The sequence below is a fragment of the Chinchilla lanigera genome, unplaced genomic scaffold, assembly GCF_000276665.1.
Source record: "Chinchilla lanigera isolate Chin_1 unplaced genomic scaffold, ChiLan1.0 scaffold00001, whole genome shotgun sequence".
NCBI lineage: Eukaryota > Metazoa > Chordata > Mammalia > Rodentia > Chinchillidae > Chinchilla > Chinchilla lanigera.
This window is the reverse complement of record NW_004955402.1, coordinates 16,315,980-16,321,658: the sequence shown is the minus strand read 5'-3', so window position 1 is coordinate 16,321,658 and position 5,679 is coordinate 16,315,980.

The window sequence follows — 5,679 nt, the reverse complement described above, 5'->3', positions numbered from 1 at the left end:
GTAAGGTAGTCTGGCTTGAGGTAGAAAGTTTTCATTAGTCACTTTCTGTGGTAGGTATGTAGCATCTTGCAGAATAACTCATAGACCTCATAAAATTCACAGAAAGTCACTTTGAGACAAATGAGAATGGAAAGTGGCCAATGTATCTGAAAGATGACAAACCAGTGGCCCTTTTGTTCTTTGTAAAAACACCCATTGTCTGAATTCCCATTGGAAGATCTACCAAGTTCCATGACAGAGTCATGAAATGAAAAGTTCTGTAATCTTTCATGTAAAAAATGTCCATATCTCTTCTATAATAAACTGATAATATCTGAAGTTAAAATAAAGATTTAAACAAACGTCTCACCTCTTTTTTTTTTGGCTTTTTTCAGGTACCAGTAATTGAACTTACAACCTAGAGCTCGTCAGGCAGGCGTTGTGCTGCTGAGCTAAATCCCCAGCCCTTCGCCTCCTTTTCACAATAAAAAATTCACTTTGAAGACTCTTTATTACTTACCAGGAGATAAGCAAAGTAATTAAATTCCTCAGCCTGATTTCGTCTTCACTGGAGCCCATAGCAATGTTTATAGGTAAAGCATAGCTGGTGCACATCAATGCTTCCTAGAGCCAAGAAAAGGTCAGAATGAATCCTTAAGGAGTTCTGAGGGCCTTTCTCAGTTGTTTACTCCTGCACAACCAGAGGCTACCAAAACAATGTCTCCTACCTGCAGGGTAGATGTCACCTTGGAAGATCATTGGCAGCCCGTTCCTTGGAGACCAGCTGTTGAGTGGGCTATTTTGGGTAGCAGCGTGGAACAGGAGGCAGGTAGTGCCAGAGAGATCAGAGAAAGGAAGTGCCAAGAGATGCAGTACACAACAGCTGGAAAATATACGGCGGTTGTTAGATATGGTAAGTCCTTCAAGAAGGTGCCCTACTAAAAAATTCATAACTGAGCTTTGAACCCTAGAACAACTGCAGGAATAAGAGTTGCCATGGAAACTATTACAATTTCCTCTTGAGAATCATGTAAAAACAAACAAACAAAAAAAAACATTAGGGGATAGGAGATAGTTGAAGAGAAAATATTTGGGGGTATTTTTTACTCCTTTCAAGTTCTCCTATGACTTTAAACTTAATGTTTTCACACTGTTGAGGGAGAACCTAATTGTCTCCCTTAAGCAAGAGTAAAGGCTGCTGACCTTGCAGCATAAAAGTAGCAGGCAGCCTAAAAGCTAAGGTGAAGGGATTGACGAAGGGTGACACAGTGCACACATACACACACCAGCAGAGGAAGCTCACTGTGGCTTCATCTTTATGGGCCCAAGTTCAGCAGTGAGGTCAGAACCCAGTGCATCTCTGGTCCTCATCGTGGGGATAGCATCCCTGCAGAGACATGAGGGAGGAAATACACACACACACACACACACACACACACACACACACACATGCACGCACACACACATGTGCGTGTGAGGGCCTAAAATACCTTAATATAATTCCAGTTTGATTGTATGGTTTTATTTACTTGTTCTTTTACTTGAAACATGACCTCAACATTTTCCAAGTGTAAGATGTTTCTTCAGTTTTTTTGTTGCCTCCTCACTGTCTTTTCACTGCTCCTTTAATGGACCAGGTGGTTACACTTGGAACACCAACTGTAGCTGAAGGTAAACACCTCACGACACTTAAGGTTCACAGTGAAATTCAGTGTAATCTTGTTTTGCAACCTATAGATGCAAACATTAGAAGGTTGTGAACAAAATATCCTTCAAGTTCAATGGTTTACTATCCCATTACAGGAATCTCCACTGTCAATGCCTATGGCTGTTTATCTGCCTGTAGCTCTCTGGCTTACATCTAATTGTTCCTCGGTAGAAAGCGGCAATAAACCTTGTGTCGTTAATCATGTCTACCTGCCTAACTGTATATTTGGAGCCTATAGAACTTGCTGGTGAAGGGATGACTAAGGCCAAGGGGTTATTATTTATTATTCTTAACATTTTTTCTCCCATAATTTGGTGGCCTAAAGTTCAAAGTCAAGGTATTAGGGCTATTTTTACTCTGAAGGATTTAAGGCCAGTTCCTTCTCACTTCTCCCAGCTTCTGGTGGTACCTGGAAACCTTGGTCTCTCCCGCATGTGGCAGCTTGATCACTCTACTCTCTGCCACCAACTTTGGCAGGCTTTCCAACTCCCATGTATGTCTGTGTCCCATATGCAAATGTCTTTCTTCTTATAATGCCCCTAGTCCTTAGATTGAGAACCCATCCTAACACAGTACAATCTCATCGTAAGTTTATTACATCTGCAAAATACCTATTCCCAAGTAAGCTCACAAGTCAGTGACTAACCTGTGTGGCAGCTAGTTTGCAAGGTTGCCTAAGTGAGGCACAGGAGTGAAAATGTTAATATTCTCAACCAAAACAGTATAACCTGAATGACATTAATTAGGAGAAGGAAAGCAAAGGATAGATTCTGTGACTCAGATGGTGTCTTCTGAGTAACATAAAACTCACCATGCTTTTAATATAAGTGATAGCAATAGCTTTTGTTTTATTTTTGCGGTATGTCAGGCTGTTGATTCAGGTGCTAAAGATGTCTTTCAATTGAATGTCACAAGCCTTCCTTGCTAAATTTTGCTCATTACCAAAACATTTGGACATTTAGATGTGGAAATATCATCTATCATGCAGCTTGAATTCTAGAAAAGTATTACTTCAATCTGTCCCTGTTTTGTGCATACTCATTTTTCATTAAAAGAGGTAGCATATACCCTGCGCTGACAATTATAGACAGCAGCCTTTTCCTTCATCATTGCTGATAATGGGCAATTTTCAATTCCTGGAAACAGATGAACACTATAAGGCAGCAATAAACAGAAGGACAAATAAAGACACATTGGGCAATATTATTCCCTGTTTCTTTTTCTTTAATAATGGAGGCGGCAATGGCAGGTATGCAGGGCATAAACCAGTTGGCTGCCAGAAGAATGAAAGATGGGTTGTGAGAATGATCTACGGGAATGAAAGCCTACCCTTCGCTTTAGTCGTACATGCATGTGCTACAAAAGGTGATTTTAGCCATTTCCTCATCTCTCTGATTCCACCGAATGCAATTTCTGCTTACTTATGGTCACAAAGCAGGGACATTTTGTGACATGAATCTAACCAGAGACTGCTTACCACCTCAACTTAGTTATATTAAAAGTTTCTAGCTTTATAGTCCATCCTCCTCAAGTAAATGAAACTGGATACCCTAGAGTTAGAAAGTTCATATTTAAATTCGGACACCCTGTGTCTTATTGATGTTTATGTTAGACTTCCTTTGAAAAACAGCAAACCACCTTCAAATTACAGTTGATGAAAAAAAATTAATAGTGATAATTTTAGTGTAAGAGGAAATAAACATGTCAAGCTTGGAAGACACAGAGAATCCTAAACAAAGTTCTAATCTTTTGCATCCAAAACATTGCTTACATATGCTGATATATACTGTCTATAAAGTTAGCCATGTATTATTATACAAATGCTGTGTTCTGAGACTTTTCAGTAAGATTGATCAAGAACATTAAATATAAAACTAAGGAAAAACATTTAGCATTGTTGAAAAGTAATTAAAAATATATTTCACCATATGTTCCTCAATCATTAGTTTGCTTCAGCAAAGCAAATTTCAAAAGCATTTATTATCCCCCATCTTTTTTTAAACAGCCCTAATGTTCACATATGTATGGCTCTAAAGCTATGCCGATAAATGAATCATAACTGAAAGAATGGCAGGAAATTTACTATTCTGAATTCAACAAATTACATGAAATGAATCAATGTGGCTGTCCTTTCCCTTTTCAAAAGAAAAGTTGGACTCTTTCATCTCCACATATGTAATATTCAGAGCACAATTGTTTGAAGCACCCTATTATGGACTAAATGTTTATATTTTCTCCAGATTCAGTAGCCTTAATCTCTAAGTGGTGGAAATTGAAGACATGACTTTTAGGAGGCCATTATAGCCATATGAGGTCACAGAGGTGGGGCTTGACTGAGGGTTTGGAGATTGAGGGAGAAGGAAGGACGGGAGACATCACAAAAGTAAAACTGATTGAGTTGTGATATGTATATGTACTAATTCCCTAAGATGAATATAATTATTATGTATCACAAATACATACTGATAACTTAAAAACTGATAGAGAATAGAGTTGTCTTCCTCTGTGTCTTATAAGGCTACAGCAGAAATAGCAGTTGCAACACAGAAAAGGGTCCTCACCAGTAACCTGACCATGGTAGCATCCTGGTTTTGGACTTCTAACTTCCAGAACTGTGATAGATAAATGTTTATTTAAGGCATTCTGTCTGCATAATTTGTTACAGCAGCCTGAGCTGACTAAGATAGTCATTTAGCAGTAAAACTTTAATGATGTGAAACAGGAGAGTTTTCTGTTTAATTTAAAATGGTAAATCAAATACAGTTTTCACTTAAAGTCTTGCACAATGTCTCTAAAGTGATGTTCATATTAGGAGTTCATTCAACAGGGTTTATGATTTCATGGAGAATATTCAAAAAGATTTTTCTTTAGATGACAATCAAGCTTCACATTGCCAGAATATGATGTATGCAAAATAAAATAGAGGAAATAAAGGAGAGTAATTTGTTTCACAAATAAAAGAATAATACAAAGATCTTTGAAGGGAAATAACGTCCCTGATAATGTAAGAACCAATACTCTATAATAAAAAAAAAAGGTCCTATTAGCCCTCTTTGCAGGTTGGTACTGCTGTGGCTATATAATGGGTTGTTGTCCAATCTGTCTTCTCTTCTTAAGACTGACTCCTGGACTTTGGTTCTAAAATGTGGTCAAATTAATAGACACAACAGAGAGGGGAAGTTTTCTTATAGAAATGTGGAAAGGATAACTCTGTCCGCAAAGGATACTTAATGAAGTTTTCTAAAAAAAATTCAACAGTAAATTAGTAAACTAATATAAATATGGTAAAATAGATCAATGCCATTTTGGACATAAAATATTAATACATGCAATCAATTTAAAATTATCTTTTATAAACAATTTTTTTCTAGTTATTCTCTCTTCTTTATGAGTTCTCCTTGTAGAACTTCACTTTCCTCAGACTTAACAGAAAGATTTTAAAAGATGTTACCATTGTGGATAGAAAAAGGATTCTCAGGTAGGTGTGGTCAACACCTACCCAGTAATCCCAGCATTCTGAGGGGCTGAAGCAGAAGGGTGAGTTCGAGCCCAGATTATACAACTTAGTGATTTGATGAAACTCTGTCTCAAAATTTAAAAACGCCTGAGATCAATACCCAATTTCAAAAAAGAAAGAGAGAGAGAGAAAGATGGAGATGGAGATGGAGATGGAGATGGAGATGGAGATGGAGATGGAGATGGAGTCAGAGGCAGAGAGTGACAGTGAGAATGAGAAGGAAAGAAATAAAAAAGAAAGAAAGAAAGAGTAAGGAAGAAAGGGTGAGAAAGAGAGAGAGAGGAAAGGAGATGGAGACAGAGTCAGAGACAGAGAGTGAGAGTGAGAGAGAAAGAAAAGGAAAGAAATACAAAAGAAAGAAAGAAAGAAAAATAAGAAAGGTAGGAAGAAAGGAAGGAAGGAATGAAGGAAGAATGAAAGAAAGAAAGAAAGAAAGAAAGAAAGAAAGAAAGAAAGAAAGAAAGAAAGAAAGAAA